The sequence below is a fragment of the Scylla paramamosain genome, chromosome 16 (genome assembly GCF_035594125.1).
Source record: "Scylla paramamosain isolate STU-SP2022 chromosome 16, ASM3559412v1, whole genome shotgun sequence".
Classification (NCBI taxonomy): Eukaryota; Metazoa; Arthropoda; class Malacostraca; order Decapoda; family Portunidae; genus Scylla; species Scylla paramamosain.
The window spans coordinates 6425001-6442500 of record NC_087166.1 but is presented as its reverse complement, the minus strand read 5'-3'; positions in this window follow the sequence as shown (position 1 = coordinate 6442500).

Here is a 17500-nt window from a genome sequence, read left to right as displayed (position 1 = left end):
CTCACTCCTCTCACCCAAACCTGCTCTCCACTTTTCCTCACCTCCCCCCTTCTCCCTCCCTCTCACTCTCTCTCCCTTTCCCTCTCTCCCAGTAGCTCCTTATACCAACACTCCTTCCAGCTGTCAGGACTTTTTCTCTCCCCGGTCCTGAATCGATTCCAGGTGCAAAAATAGTCCCAGGTGTTATTTTTTCGCACCTGCATACACCTGACCACCTCACCTGGCGTAATATTCCCACTTCGTTTTATGTCTGCCTTTGCATATTTTTCTTTTTCATTGTAAGTCTCTTGTTTTTTTTTTCTTTTTTTTTGTTTTCTTCTTGCACTACTCGGTGTCTCTCGCCTCCAGGGAAGTAATTATTGGTTTGGAATGAAAGTAGTTGAGAATTCTTGAGTTCTTTTTTTTTTTTATTTATTTTGGTATTCTTTATTTCTTTGTTAGTTATTTGTGTTTTTCGTACCCGTCGTCTGGAGTTCTTCCCACGCTCGTGTTTATTTATTTTTCTTTAGGGTGCTTTTTCTGTAGTCTCTCTCTCTCTCTCTCTCTCTCTCTCTCTCTCTCTCTCTCTCTCTCTCTCTCTCTTGCTTATCTTCTTTTTAACCGTGTCTATTGTCCCTCTCATTCTTCCCCCCCCCTTCATTTCTGTCACGCATCCTTCACGCTTTACATTTCTTTCTCCTTCATTTCCTCTCATTTACCCTTCTACTTCCTCTTTTTCCTTTCCTTCCTCCCTCTCATTCCTTTCCCTCATTCCCTGTCATCCATTCATGGTTTAAATATCTCTTTCCTTTATACACCCCAGTTTTACTTTTTTTTTCTTCTATTTCCTCTTCATTATTTATCTTTTCGTCCCTCTTTTTCCTCCCTGTCATTCTCTGTTCCTCATCTCTTCACGCTTTATATGTCTCTCTCTTTCATGCACACCACTTTTCTTGTTTTTCTTCCTCTATTTTCCCCCTCATTCTTTATCTCTTCATCTCTCTCTCTTTTCTCCCGTTCATTTCTCCTTCTCATTCCCTTTACCGCATCTCATCATACTTTAGATATCTCTCTTCTTCTTAGTCTCTTACCTTTTCTCTCTTCTGCAACTCCTTCCTCCTTCAATCTTTATCTTTTCATTCCCCTCATTCCTTCCTCTTACTCCCCACGCCGCATTCCCTCACGCGCCGATTATTTCTTTAATTTCAACTCTACCCTTCTCGTACTTCATCAGTCTACCTGGCCAGCTACCCTCACCTTGTTAACCTCTGTCTCAGCCCTTTACTGATCACCTCCCTGGGGCGGGCATTACCTTCCTGACACCTGGCGAATGGAATATCTGTGGGAGAGGGGCAGTCATCTTCCTGTTTCCTCTAAGTCCACGAATTTAAATCCTTTGAAAGTAAGTCTTGCAAAGGATGGAATCGTTTGACTTCTTACGGTTCAGCCTCAGTCGCTCCCCTCGCCTTCATCGCCTCCAGCAATGTCTTTATTATCTGCTCACTCTCTCAGTTCTCTTTCCTCTCCCGTGCATCACTCTAGTCCTCTCGTCTCTCTAGTTTTCTCTGTTTGTCTCCCTTTCTCCTCACATCATAAGCATCCCCAAGTCCTCTCCTCCCTTCCGTCTCTCTACTTTTTTCTCTGTCTCTCTTTCTCCACACATCACAACCATTCCCAGGTCTGCCCCTCATCCCCTTCCTTCCTTCCTTCTCTCTTCTCCCTCTAGTGGCGAGACAGTCAAGTTAATTACGAGCGTTAATTGAATGTTCTATTGCAAACACTGAGGCGCCGTGTGACCTTGATTATGTCGACCTGGTCTTTATGTGTCCCTGTGGAAAGCCTCGCGCTCGTGTCTCTCCCCCGTGGACACAGCGAGAGGAGAGGAGAGGCAGGGACGCTCAATTTTAATGCGCTATGCAATGTGTTGGTAACAGAGGACACTGTAGATGGTAAATAAGAGGAGAGATAAGTCGGTTATAATAATGATGGTTATAACAGTAGTGGTGGTGATGGTGGTAGTGGTAGTAGTGATAGTGGTAATTGTGTTAGGGTTAATGATAGTAGTAGTAGTAGTAGTAGCAGCAGCAGCAGCAGTAGCAGCAGCAGCAGCAGCAGCAGCAATAATAGCGATAACGATAATGAAAAATAGTAACACAACTTTTTTTTCCACGTGTTCTGAGAAATTACACGAAGAAAGTAACAACACAGGCGGTCCAAGGGAATGAGTGACGTTTGCTGGACGGCGTCAAGGAGGAGGAGGAGGAGAAGGAGGAGGAGGAGGAGGAGGAGGAGGAGGAGGAGGAGGAGGAGGAGCACCAAGACAGTTGTGGTGCGTGATTTTCAGTATGGATTTCTGATAGTGCGATGGAGCGAGGGGAGAGGAGAGAGAGGATGGAAGAAGGGGAGTGAGGGGAGAGGCGTGGAGGAGCGAATATGAACGTCGAAGATGTTGAGGGGGAGGAAGATGTGTGGTGGTGATGATGGCGGTACTGGCGGCGGCGGCGGTGGTGGTGGCGGCGGCAATGGTGGTGGTGGTAATGGTGGTGGTGGCGGTGGTGAAAAATGATAGGAAGGGGGAGCAGCGGATGAAGCGATTACCGATGCCCTAATAAAGAGGGGAAGGAGAGGGAGAAGAAGGAAGGAGACGGACGGAGGGAGGGAGGGGTGGAGAACAGACGGATGGACGGACGAACGGACACACCATCACACGGAAAACGTAGCGCAATCTTCCTTCTCTCGATCCTTTGTGGAAAATGCAGGTCAGGTCTTCGCTTTATTGACAGGCCGGACATATTTAGCAATTCACGATGGTTCTTTTTTTTTTTCTCCCCTTCTCGTCCTCTGTCTCTCTCGGTCTCTCTCTCTCTCTCTCGGTCTCTCTTGCTCTTTTACCTTCATCTTTTTATTTGCCGAAACTTGAAACGGCGCCGAAGGATTGTATTATTGACTTTTTTCACTTCAAAGAGACGTTGATTTGTTCTCATGTAAAGCGAAAAAAAGAGAGAGAGAAAAAAAAAGGTAAGGGAAGGTTTGTTCATGCAAATATATAATCGTTAAATGCATCTTGAGTTTGACCAAGTGCTAGTACCAACCAGCGCGGCGCCATCTGCCGAGCGAACACACCTTCACATCCACCCAAAGTTACAGTGACTGGTGTACTTGCTTCCTCGTCACGTTGATTACTCCTGCTGTGTGTCTGTCTCGTGTTACCTTTGTGTTCTTGTCTCGGCAGCTCCCTGAAGTCCCTTCCTCGCTATGCTATCAGTGCTTCTTTTCCTCCGAGCCTGTGTGCCTCCCCCCTGCTGCTTCTCCGCCTTGATTATCTCTCCTTCTGTCTCTCTCACTCACACTAAGCACACTTCTCAACACGTACTCACGCTCCTGTGACGCAAACACGCTTGGAGGAAGAAGAGAGAGATGAAGAAACAAGAGACACTAAAGGTTTGGCAAGAGGGAGAGGACGAGTAGTAGGAGAAGAAAGAGGCGTAGAGAAATGCACAAGGGGAGAAAAGACAAGGAAAAAAAGAGGATGAGAGGGCGTGGGGAAAGACAGGGGTGAATGACAAGGAAATAGGAAGGGATGGAACGAAGCAAGGAAGGGAGGAATTAAGGGAAGAGGGTAGGAAGGATAAAAAAAAAAAAAAAAACACATCCGCGCCACCTTTCCCTCACTCACTCGCTCACTCGCCCTTGCCTCCCCGGCCCTGCACCGCGGAAGGCTCGGGCAGCAGGATTAGACGTGGAATCTATTAATTAGCGAAGCCTGACACTAACGATGATGAGATGGTTGGTACAGTTTAAGGAAATGCCCGGCGAACTGCAGCTGAGTGACGAACAGCCTCCATTAAAGCGGGTCGGGCGATGGTTACAATAGTGGATCCAAGGAATTCGAACTGGTGCTGAATTTGGTTAGGTTAGGTTAGGTTTGGGTAGGTTTGATCTGGTTAGGTGAAGTAGGATTAGGTTTGGTTAGGTTAGGTGAGGTTAGGTTAGGTAAGATTAGGTTAGGTCAATTAAGGTAAGATTAGGTATGGTAACTTAAAACAATGCTAGGTTAAGTTAGGTTAGGTTAAGTTAGTTAAAGGTAAAATTAGGTAAAATAAAGTGAAGCAAGGTAAAGTAAGATAAGATAAGGTAAAGTTAGATTAGGTAAGGCTAGGTAGGTTAGTGTTCGAGTTAGTGTACCTTAATGCAAGTAGACTCAACGCATGCACTAACCCACAACACTCAACTGTATGGTAAAGTTAGATTAAGTTATGTTAAGTTAGGCTCGGTTAGGTTAGGTTAGGTTGAGGTTCGAGCTGATGTGTTCCGCCGCTGGAAGACTCCCGGCGATATGGTTTTATTATGTATATTTAGCCCGTGGACGGTTCGCGGGTCGTAAAGCGGGGGAGTTGAGGCCAGAGCTGTCCCGGGTTATCGATAATATGGAGGCGAAGACCTGAAGTTGGATGGTTTATCTCGTTTTTTTCTCGGGAGATTGATGGCTTTTAGGATGCGCTGAGGATGGATGGCTGGAGGAAGAGGAAAAGGAAGGCAGGGAGGGTAGAAAGAGCAGTGATGGAGGGAGGGAGGGAGAGGAGAGAGAGAGAGAGAGAGAGAGAAAGAGAGGGACGGAGGGAAGGAGTGGCGGTGTATCAGGGTTAATTGAAACCGATATTTAGTCCTGGAAAATGTATGGAAAGTCTGACGAGGAGGATATAATGTCCCCTGATAACTCTTCTTCTTCTTCTTGTGACTGGTGGTGATGGTGGTGGTGGCAGTGGCAGTAGTGATGGATCAAATATATGGATTTTTCCCCTTTGATTGATGGTGTTTATGATTAGCCTTTATTGCCTCTTTGAGTGGCTGTAATGGTTTGTTGGGCTCATAAAGCAGCGGCGTGGGCTTAGGATTCATCAAAGGGTGCTGGTTGGGAGGAGGAGGAGGAGGAGGAGGAGGATGGGGCAGACCAGTAGGAGTAGCTGCCTTGTTAATGACGGTTCTTGATGACATCACCATTACCACTGCCCTCACCATCACCACTATCACAATTACCACCACCACCACCATCATCACCACCACCACTGCTGCATATTGCCACAAACAGGTTTCGTCCACTCATCCCCTGCCCTCCTAGCAGCACCACGCTCGCCACTGTGCCTCGCGGGACGCTCCGGAGCATCGCAAAGCAGGACACGGACGCCAGCCACACCCAACACATGAAACTAAACTTTTCCAAAACTACAAATAACACTTTTTTTTTTTTGGCACGTGAAACTTTTGTGACATCGTAGAAACACCGCGAAAACACACAACAGGAGAGAAAGTTGTTTATTTTATAGTTATTAGCGTAAACACTCACTCACACTTACACATAAACACACACACACACACACACACACGTTACATCATCATATTCAGACACTCAGACACTCAGGCTCGTTCATCACGTCGTCTCGTCCCGCCTGTCGTGGTCACTGTCGTCCCTTCGTCCTTATGTCCGTCTGAGGTGTTTTGTGTCTCTGCATAAGTTATTCAGTTTAATTTTTCTCAAGTACAGGCGTCAGCGGGTGGCGATGGGGTGAAGGAAGGGTGAGGGAGACGCTGTGGGTGGTGCTGGAGGAGGAGGAGGGAAGAGGAGGAAGGGGCGTCACTTCGGATGGTAGACGAGGAAGGCAGGGAAGGAGGGAGGTAGCGCGCCAAGTTAGGGCTGGAGGTCCTCACAAGTGGCCTTACTCACAACCATTTCCACCTCCTCCTCCACACCCTTCACCATACTCGAGGTTACTCTTTTCTCTCTCCTCTTTGCCTTTTTCCCCTTTACACACACAGATATACACACACAGACACATTTTCTCTCTCTCTTTCTCTCTCTCGACACACGGTATTATTCAGTGGAAGGGCGGCAGCGTTGGGGAGAGATGGGGAGCTGGATACGCCCCTCCCTACACAGATTACTACCAGATATATACTTACATGATGATTATTTTACTGATTCTGACTGATTCTCTTATGTTTCACTCATAATGGAGGCTCGCGATAGGCATCAGAGGGGCGTGGGCGTTGTGTTTTGGTGCTACTGCTGATGTTGCTAGTGCTGATGTGGGGAAGTGAGGTCAGAGGGGCGTGGGTGTGGTGTTCTGGTGCTACTGGCGGTGGAGACGTGGGAAGACGTGGGTGAGTGAGGTCAGAGGGACATGGATGTGGTGTTCTGGTGCTACTGCTGCTGGTGGTGTTGGTGTGGGAGACATGGGGAAGTTGTGTTGAGGGATAGAGCGTCTGGGTGTAAGGGTGAGGTGGTGTGAAGGAGGAAAACATGAGTTACAAATGTATAATGCTCATTTCCCGCGGTTTCTTTTCACTCCTCAGGGCAAGTTGAGTCTTCACGGTGCATTATTATCTCAGTTGGAGTGCTGATTGAAGGGATGCTGCGTAATGGCCAGAAATACCCGTGCCACGCTCCGTCGCCCTCATACGGCTCTCCTTTGCACCTTAATACGCGTGCAGTCCCTCTCAGCTTACCACGCTCCACCACTCTCTCATGGTCCTCTGCTTAAAACACTGTGCTATGTAAAATACTACTAGGTTAGGTTAGGTTACAAAATACCACACTCTTCACTTTCTCATCAGCTTCTACTCCTTAAAACATACAGTGCCATCTAAAACCCCCCGTTCCACCACCCTCTCATGACCCTCTGTGCTCCCCAAAATACCACACTCCACCCTCTTCTGTCCCCCTCCTTAACACATGCAGTGCCAGAAGGACGCGGATAGCAAGGGATGACAGCAGACGGGTACACTCTGCACACATTTGGGGACTTCACTCCAGACAATACCGCCATAAATTCATCGCTTATCTCATTTCACGTCCCGGCACTTTGCATACAATACATCCTCCCGTGGCCGCGTCAGGGGGTGGTGGGGCGCGTGGGGAGGAGCACTGGGCGGGGATGAGGCGCCTTGACCCGTCATTAGGAGCAGTTATCATCCTATCAGCGCTGCCTTGTGGCTCTAATGCTCACTCTTCCCTCACCACCTGCTGCCACTAGTATCCTCAGTCAGTATCTTCGTCAGTATCTTCTCCTACCCAGTATCTTCTCCTATCCAGTATCTTCTAGTCAGTATCTTCTCTCCGGTGTCTTCTCCTCCCCGCAAGTATCTTCTTCCCGTCAGTATCTTCTCTACACACGCGGCAAAAACAGAGATGAACTGTCTCACATTCTGCACCTGAGACGCCGTTGGGGGTTTCATTGTATTAGTTGATGTCTCTCAGTTTTCTTGTGCCCATCGTAAGGAGTAACGTTGGGTACGTACTTTAATGTGTTGTGTGAGTGATCCTGAGGTATTTGATTTAACGAAGTGTATAGTATTGTTTTGTCTTTCTTTTACTATGAAGAGTATCTATTTTTTTGTTTTTGTTTTGTTTTTACAACGTAATGTTTAACTTACGATAAGGAATTTTAGTATGAGAAGAAATATAATCTGTATTTATTTATTTATTCATTAATTTATTCATTCATTAGTTTACATGTTTAGCTATCTATCTGTATCTATGCTTGTCTACCTATGTATGTATCTATGTATCTATCTATCTATCTATCTATCTATCTATCGACATATCTGTGTCTGTCTGTCCATCCATATGTCTATTTATTTGTTTGTTTATCTTGTATTGTTTCATCTATTTATACCTTTCTTTGTGTGTGTGTGTGTGTAGGACGGTGTTCATGACTGTGACGCAGCCTTCACCTCGCCTGTCTGCAGCGACCGTCTGACCCTGAAAGCTGCACGGGGAGCCTTGAACCCTTTCCACCACCCTCACCTGTAATGTCCCCTTCTCCCCTCCCTTGCTTTGTGAAGCGAGGACACTGTTACCTCACCACAGACTAAACACAAACTTCAATAATTACCAACTTCAATAGGGGTGGTGCTCGGAACTTAACACTCGAGCTGGTAGGATGCTCATAATACAGAAAGGTATAGATTGCGTATAACAAATCCTTTCATTATATTGGCAGTAGTTTTGTTAGTACAAAGAAGAGTTTTCATTATATTAAATGTAAAAATCCGGTTTTTTCTAAGTAAACAATTTATTAACTCTAGGTTATATGATGATAAAAGGCAGAGGATTAGTATAAATAGACAAAGAACTAAATATATAGATAGATAAATAGATCCTTCATTCTCCACAATATACAAGTACAAATGTCAATAAACAGTGACGAGAGACAATAGTTCTTTAGTGTGTGTGTGTGTGTGTGTGTGTGTGTGTGTGTGTATGTCTATTTATAAAGGCAGCGGAAATGAGTGCGAGGACAGGCAGGGGTGTGTGGGAGAGCCAGATGGTCGTTGGGGAGAGGAGGGGGAGGGAGGACACCAGTGGCTGCTGAATCACTCATAATTTTCCCATTTGCCTCCTAGGAGTCGAGAGACGAGGCGGAGGTGGAGGCTTGTACTGGGGGCGGAGGAGAGTGAAGGCGTGGAGGTGGGGGGAGGGATCAGTGGGGTGTTGGTGTGTCTCCTTGATGGGGTGTTGCCTTGTGTGGTGGTGGTGGTGGTGGTGGTGGTGGTGGTTCCTTGCTCTCGTGTTTGGTTTTTGCTCCTGTCTTGATAAATCGGTGTGTCTTGTATCTCCCTGTTTATTATTATTGTTATTGTCTTTATTATTATCATTTAGGTGGATGTCAGTTTAGGATATGTATACGTATGGATGGGTGGATTTTTATTGGGTCGTTGTTGTTGTTGTTGTTGTTGGTGGTGGTGGTGGTGGTGGTGGTGGTGGTGGTGGTGCTGCTGTTGTCTTCTTCTTCTTCTTCTTCTTCTTCTTCTTCTTCTTCTTCTTCTTCTTCTTCTTCTTCTTCTTCTTCCTCTTTTCATTGTTGTTGTTGTTAATATTATCATTATTATTGTTATTATTATTATTATTATTATTATTATTATTATTATTATTATTATTATTATTATTATTACTATTGTCATCATCATCACAATCATCATCATCGTCGTCGTTATTCATTTCTGATTCTTTATAGCCATCCATCCATCTTTGTCTGTCTCCCTATCTATCCATCTGTCTGTCCATTTGTCTTTCTACATGCGCCAGATATCTTGACATGAGTGTTCATCTCTGCACTTTTGTCTCCCAGTAAGTCTATCGAGGAAGAGAAACATGGGCTCAGTATAGCGTGGAGTCTTTACGTGCGGGGTATAATCTTTAAGGCGTATTTCACCCACTATTTTCAACTCGGAACTATCGACAGTTACTTGAGAAATATCGGGGGTCCTTTTTTTCCTTTTTTTTCCCTCCCCAGTAATTTCCCCCACGAAGCACGTCCGCCCGGGCTTTGTTGTGGGGTGTGTAACTTTACCTGGATATAACGACTGCTGGGGAGGAGGTGCTGCGGGTGCTAAGGTGCCACGGAAGGTAAGGAACCCCCATCCCCCCGCTGACACCATTTTAGTATATGACGAACATGCTCACTATCGCTGCCCACAGGCTTGCCACTTTAATTATATCAGCCACTTAATGGTCCAGCCGTAAACGTGATGCTCCTCTAAACGTGTGTTGTTCTTGGTGCTCACCGCCGCCTTCTGAGTCCCGCCTGTCTCACTTGCCGCTTCTTATCTCGCTCTTTGTGCCGATATTGTTTTGATGTTAGTTCTGGGGCACCTAACGTGGCTCCTGTAATGCTAGTACTCTCTTATCTCGCAGTGTTGAGGGCTCATGTCATCGCCGCCACCACGCCCTCGCCTCAGCTGTCCACGCCTCATGCTAGTGTGAAGATTCCGCCCTGCCCTACCCTCTCTCCTCCCTCTCTACCGTGGCACTCTGACCTCTGACCCGTAACCCCTCCACGAAGCTCCTCTGACAGCTCCTGCCTTCTGCTTCCCCTCACTCCTTACCCCTCACTCTCCCCGCCACTGCCTGTTCCTTTATAGCCACTCCCGCAGCCACCGCCACTACCTCCTGCGCCCCTTCCCCTCTTCCCCCGATCCCTCCCCTCACCTTCACAACATTCCAGAAAAGCTGCGAAACTTTGGTCGCCCGCCTCGTTTACTTCTGCCAAACTCGGCCAAGAAACGGATAGAATCTTGCGTGAAATGGCGGATTATTAAATTAGTTTGTAGGTGTGAGGAGATTGTCACTGTGGATAGCGGCGCCTCGTCTACCTGTAAATGTCCACCTGTGCCCGTCAAAACAAGCACACCTGGGGAGTATAACGTAGGGCTTCCATTTCTTTATCGCGTGCTTAGATTGTTTTTCACGGAGCAAAGTTCGAAATGGTGCCGGCAATCGCGCGATCTTTCAGTGTGGTATTATAGTGCTTTACAACGGGGGTCGGCAAGACTGGAGCTCCTATTGCGCCTAAAGGGAAGGTGGGACTTACGGGGGGAGTGCATGAGAGGCGTGCTGGTTCATAGGTCGCGTGGCTTCAATGCCTCAGGAGTTTACGTCTTCGCTTTTGTTAGCACATGACCTTAGGGAAAGTTGTTTTTACTTTTCTACTGCCTGCTCTGTCCTGTCCTATCCCCACCATGTCCCAGTATCCTGATTCTGCTCATATCCATTTCCTGCCTGAACGAGTCTTAGCCTGTCCTGCTCATGTTCATATCCTACCACGTCCTCTTGTTGAAGTTGTTTTTTGCTTTCCTACTGCCGGTTCTCTCCTATCCTATCCCCGGCCTACCTCTCATCTGATCCTCCCTTTCTCGATCTCCTTCCTGAACGAACCTGTCTTAGCCTGTCCTGCCTATGTTCATATCCTACCACGTCCTCTTGTTGATGTTTTTTGCTTTCTCACCGCCACCCTGCCCCAGCACCCTGATATTCCCTCTCGACCACCTCTCTGCACCATCCTCCCTTACCTTCTGCCCATGCTCATATCCTACCACGTCCTCTTGCCCTCCTCCAATCCCTCCTGGTATGTCCCTCTCCCTGATCTCTTTTCCCCTCCCAAGCCTGATCCTCCAAGCCAAGGCTGTCACTTTGCACCCTGTCCTACCCAAATCCCCTCTGCCTCCCTCCGTGCCCGCCCATTCCTCCTTTGCCTCGCCCTGCCCCACCCTGCCCTTGGCCTGTCCCTTCAATCCCACCCTCTCCCCGCCCCATTCCGGTCCTCCTCATTCGCTCCTCCCTGTCGAACCCCGCCTCGATTTTTTTTCCTATGTGGATGTGAATGAAAACAAGTCGAGAGTTGACAGCGACGAAAAAAAGGAAGAAAAAAAGGAAAAAAAATCCTACTATACTCGTTTCAGCAGAGAGGAAAAAAATAGCTAGCGAACTCAAAATTCAATATCCAGTTATGAAAAGCCAATGGGAACTTTTTTTCAGCCTCATATCGAGAGTTAACGAGGAAACAGCCACCATGGATTTCATTTCATTCTTTTATACCCTACAAAGTGAGCTTCTTGTCAGTGTACTCCTATTTGGGCGAGATGGAATGATCGTAAAGCATCGTGAGGCGTGATAAAGACGTCACGCGCGGGCGAGGTCGGGCGGTAATGAGTGGCGGCGCAGCGTGTCGTGATCCTCCCGCCCAAGTTACGTCGTTATTGGCCCGTTTACCGTGACGTATGGCGACTTATTGGCACTTTCCTCGATCGAAGGCTCTCAGGCGACTGGTTTTATTTTCTTTGGACGTAATTTGCCAGAATTCTACAAGATAAAAAAAAAAAGAAAGGAAAAAGAATCGTGGGAGTCAGCAGCTGAAGGGAGAGGACACGAGGGTCGAGGACTGGTGGAGGATGTACGCGGTGGACGAGGGGACTGTGGATGGTGGTGTTTCTTCTTCCTCTGTATGATGATCTAGAATTATTACCTGCTGATGAAGACTAGGAAAATGAAAACATCGTCGGCAGGGTAAAGGAGCAGAGTTACTTATCCGAAGGAGGAACGGCAGGGCACGGCAGACGCGGCTGTCACTCCCTCGTCACTTCCTAATGTTGTCATAAACGTCCTCACAGGAGTGATTATTATGACTTAGGTTACCCCCTGCAGGCTGACAGCAACTAACACGTTCATCTGCCCAGCCGCTGCCACACGACGCCTGATCTGCCGCACCCTCATGCCCTTCTGGGTGTGCCGAGTTTCCTGGCCAGGGCACGCGAGGACTCTTGCTACTGATGTGACACTGAGTCCTCGCATCTCCTGTATGTGTAATGAGTGCCGCGATGTCCTGTTATTCTTACCGCCGCGACTCGCTCCTTCTCGTCATGCAATGAGTGACAGATGTTGTCCTGTCATTGTTCATCATCTGTATCTCATTATGTGTGAGGTGAAGGAGAGTAGAGTCTTTTCCTCAGCTGGTTTTCCTTAATTTGCGCCAAGAAATACCTTTGCAAATATAACCAAATCTGATGTCTTTTCGATTATCCATCTTTATTTTTCACATTTTCCATTTTAGGCGTACTTAGAATCCTTCACTTGACCTTCCTTTGTTCCCGACTAGAAGTACCTTGCAATGAACTAAATATTGGATAATGCAACGCAGCTCCGTAACTCCGCAGCTGCTCTCCGTATCTACTGTCAAACTAGCGTGACTGTGGTTTTGCGGGCGATGGAAGGGATGAGGATGTCATGGGGGCACAGGGAATGGCAGAGAGGATGCGGTTGGTGGTGGTGGAGACAGATGAAGTGCACACATGTCCCTGAGGAGAGGAAGGAAGCAGAAGGACTCCTAACACGCCATCCATAATGCTTGCAGTCCTGGAACGTGGCCTGTCCTGTTTACATCTTAATTCCCTCACGACCCCGGGCTGTGAGCTTAGCCGGAGCTTGCAGGAAGGGAATGGTAAGGCGGGAGGAGGAGGGAGGAGGAGGAAGGGGGCCGGGGAGGAAGAGAGATAATCTGTAGCTGGAAATTAATCCCTCAGGACCTGTAATAACTTAACGCAGAAGACAAACTCGTGTCGCTTCGGGGTTTTGTCGTGAAGTAAGTTCTGCAGACGTGGATAATGAAGTGAAGGAGGAGAGATGTCTTTCATTAACTCATTCTGCGAACTGGACTTTGTTATCCCTTGCGTCTCTCACTCCTTTGTATTATCCCCGGTTGTCTTCGTTGAAACCTTACCTTTTTCATCTTCCTCCGTGCCATTAAACCCTTCGCATTTCCACACTTCTCCAGCTTCAGTTTTTCTTGCTTAATCACTTACAGTTCTCCTTTATTTTCCTCAAAGATTCCTCCTCACTTACTCTTTCTCATCACAGACTTTTCATCATTCATTCATCCTCCTCATAGATTCAGCTTTCACTCACTCTCCTTACATTCCCCAAACCTTTCTCTTACTTCACACAAACACAGTAGTTACTCATTCATTACCCCTCACAGACTCGACATTGACTCATTATCCTTACGTTCTCACCACTCAACTCTCATTTTTCCTCACATAATCATCATTACTTACTCATTTCTCACACAGACTCAATCTTCACTCATTTATTCCTCCACAAACCCCTCAGCCTTCACTCATGTTTTTCACGTACTCAGTATTCATTCATTCTGGCTATAGACTCAATCCTCACTCATTCTCCTTACTCTCAACACTCACTCACAGTCCTGACTCACATTCCTCACTTGCTCAGTCTCCTAATAGACTTATCAATTACTCATTTTCCTCACAAACTTATCCTTCAGGTCCCTTACAAACTTATCTCTCACTCATTTCTCATACAAACTAATCTTTTCTCACTCTCTTCTCCAACTCATCTCTCAATCATCCTCTCTCACACACTCCTCCCACTTCTCTTCCTCCTGAGCCGAGCCTCCACAGCTCCTCCCCCGAATTAAAGCACATATCAACAAACGCGCCTGTCTCTGCTATATTGTCAGATCTAATTAACGGCGCGGCATTACATTGGAGTCACCGTTCAGGCCGATGTGTGAGAAATTAATTGCTTATCATAAATGGAGGCGTGGTTCGCTTTCGGCTTCTTCTGTGACACGCAATTTGTCTTGTGGGGAGTTTGGGGAGAGAGAGAGAGAGAGAGAGAGAGAGAGAGAGAGAGAGAGAGAGAGAGAGAGAGAGAGAGAGAGAGAGAGAGAGAGGGAGGGAGTAAGGTTGGAAGGAAAACATTCGAAGGAGGAGCTTAAAGTTGGAGTTTTCTTCGTCATATTGGAAAAACGGTAGCAGGTTGCCGATAACTCCCCTTTTTGACCCGGAAATAAGTTATGTTGAGGGATGATGAGGAAGGAGGAGATGGAGGAAGGAGAAAGAGGTGGGTGGGTGTGTGGGTGGTAGGTCTCTCTCTCTCTCTCTCTCTCTCTCTCTCTCTCTCTCTCTCTCTCTCTCTCTCTCTCTCTCTCTCTCTCTCTCTCTCTCTCTCGTTCATTCGTAGTTTTTAATGTCATCAATTATTCTCGTTGTTTTCGGTCTCAGTTTCTTTCCTACATTTATTACTTCCTCCTCCTCTCATTTATCATCGTTTTTTATCATTTTCCTCTTGCGTTCTCTTGCTATTTTTTTTCTGTTTCTTTTCAGTCGTTTTCAGTTCCCTCCAGTCACACTTCATCCTTTTTGTCTCTTCATTTTCACTGCCGATTATATTACGAGTGTGTCCTCCTCCTTTTCTTTTCGTTTTTATCATAATTTTACGTAATATTTTCTCGGTATGTGTTTTCAACTTAGTTTTCATTCTTTTTCCTTTCCTTGCATCCAAAACTTTTCTTCATTCAGTTTATTCTTCCTCGGTCCCCAGCCTTTCAAATTTTTACCTGTTTGTCTGCCAGTCACTTCATCTGTCTGCTTTATCTGCCTGTCTGTCTGTCTGTCTCTCAGGACAAATATACATTTCTCTTTGTATCGGTCCTTTTTTTTTTCGATATTTGTTTTTGAGTGTCAATCTTTTAGTTTCATTTTACTATTCATGTTTTCCTGCCTTCTCCTGTCTGCTCGCATTTTTTTCCTGTCACCCTGCATGCGTCAGTCCATCTCCGTTCATCCATCTACCTGTATATTTAACGAGCTGTCCGTCAGTGTCCGTCTCTCCCGTCAGTACCAACACCACAAATGCACAACACAATCCCCGCACGGAAAATACAAAGCGGTAAGCAGTGGAGCGCAAGTCACAGTGCATCATGAATCTCAACTAGACTAGGAGGTCGTATCTTAATGGCAGAGAAAAGGGGAGAAGGGGGCAGGTAGTAGTAAGACGAGCCCTGCCACGTGAGAGCAAGTGTAAGAGGAAGTGTAAGAGTAATTTCCACGTACTCTCTCTCTCCCTCTCTCTCTCTCTCTCCTCCTCTTGAAGTATTCTTATGCAAGCCGTGCCTTATCCAGCAGTAAATCCCAGCCACTCTTACCCCACCGGTGCTGATATATTTAAATTCCAACCAAGAGTCTTATTTTTGCGCGCATCACTCTCAGGCACCCGCTCCCCCACCCCTTCACGAGTCCATCCAGCGTGTGTGTGTGTGTGTGTGTGTGTGTGTGTGTGTGTAACGTTGGTTGGTGGGTGTAGGTATGTGTGTATCTTACGAGTCTCCTCCTTGGCCTCCTTCTTTTCCTCCTCCTCCTCCTCCTCCTCCTCCTCCTCCTCCTCCTCCTCCTCCTCCTCCTCCTCCTCCTCCTCCTCCTCCTCCTCCTCCTCCTCCTCCTCGAGCTGAAGAGTATCAAGCAAGACTTCCACCCCAGACCCGAGTGTCACATGCAGTCTGCCTCGCCTTTCGTCGTCTGGAGTGGAAGAAAAATGACTGGAAATAAAATAAGTCGTGAAATTTTCTCCCGTGGGTTCAAATTGGCTGAGATTATACATGCAAATACCTCTTTAGTGAAGGGAAAAAAACACTCTCCCTTTGTTTGTTCGTCTCGGAATTGAATAATCAAAGTTCATCTCGTTCTTTTCTTTTTGTGTATTTTTTTTTTCACGGGGCTTTACGAGTAAGTTTCTTTTATTTTTATTTGTTTATTTTAGGTCCACATTGTCGCTGTTGTTCTTGCCACTGCTGCAATAACAACGAAGGGAAGTGAATTGTATATGAATCCACCTCGTGTTTTTGCTGCGTTTGTACTGTGCTTTTGTGTGTGTGTGTGTGTGTGTGTGTGTGTGTGTGTGTGTGTGTGTGTGTGTGTGTGTGTGTATACTTTAGTTATAACCCTCGCATCCCAATTCTCTCTCTCTCTTTCCTCCTCTTTTCCCTTTTCTCTTTCACCCTCTCTCCCTTCCTCATTGCTTTTCTCTCTCTCCCCTTCCATCTCTCTCCTCCTCCCGTGAAGTGAACCCCGCACTATTATTTTTTTTGCATATATATTTCCTTGCTTTTTATATGAGATAATTTAATGTTTGGTATATTGGGCTCTGTATTTTCCTTTGCCATTTCGGGTTTAATTGTCAAGTCCAATGGCCTTTGTTTCCTGTCACACGCTCGGTCGCCGCCTGGAGGTCCGCGCCTTATCCTCAGCCTCAGAAACATGAACCCAAGGATCTGCAGGAGCGTAAGTGAACTCAAAAGTGAACTAAAAAGTAAAGCAACTGATACTAAATCAAGACTGATATGGAGCAAAACATCTTGAGCTTCGGGGAGAGAGAGAGAGAGAGAGAGAGAGAGAGAGAGAGAGAGAGAGAGAGAGAGAGAGAGAGAGAGGGCCAAGGAGCTACAGAAGCGTAAACGAAATCGCCTAACTCACAGCAACTTAAAACAGAGTTGAGCAGCGTTACTGAATCAAGGAAGATATGAAGCAAAGCAGTGTGTCTGTTAGCGAAACAAGTACAGCTTACAACAATGATTTACACCGAAGCAAAGCACATTTATGACAAAAGAAGGCCTGTTTACCGCAAAATGAAGCTCAGTTTAAAGAAAATTTGCTTTATTTACAACACAAGCGTGATTTATATTAAGACAAACCAGATGTAAAGCAAAACATCAAATTTAGAACAACAGAAGCCAAATTTACTGGAAAACAGATCCTATTTCCAAGAAAGCAGTTGAATTTACAACCGAACTAACAAAATTTCTAGTCAAGCAACTTCAATTTATAGTAAAACAATCCTAATATAGCTCAGCAAATAAATAAGAAATAAAACAAGACGAAAGAAAACCCAATACAAAATAAAAACGAGGTATCAGTAACCACAGCAGCCAGCAAGCCATAAGGCAGGCCAGTTCACAGCACAACAAGGCCAGTCAGCGACAAAGACAATTCAATCCCGCGACAAGAGGAGCACGACCCATAGCCCGCGTCTGTGCAGCGCTCCTCTACTCAGCTGTCGGTCTCGGCCCCTTTGTTATACCCTGTTCTGGCCGCGGCTCCCTCGACAGACAGACCTCGCGCCACTAGTCCATCTCCAGCCCAAACTCATCTCCCGAGCCCCGTCCCTTCCCGTGCCATTTCTCGTCTCGCCTCTCTCTTTCCCGTCTTTCTTTTCCCTCGCTTCCTCTCCGTGCTTCTTCCCCCTTCACGCCAAGTCACGGCTGTAATTGTAACTGCTTGAGGGCGTGAAGTATTGCCCAGCCGCACGCCGTCCCTTCATCCTCTCTCTTACTCTGTCTCCCTTGTATTGCTACAGGAGAGAGAGGAGGAGAGGAAGCAAGGACCCTGAACA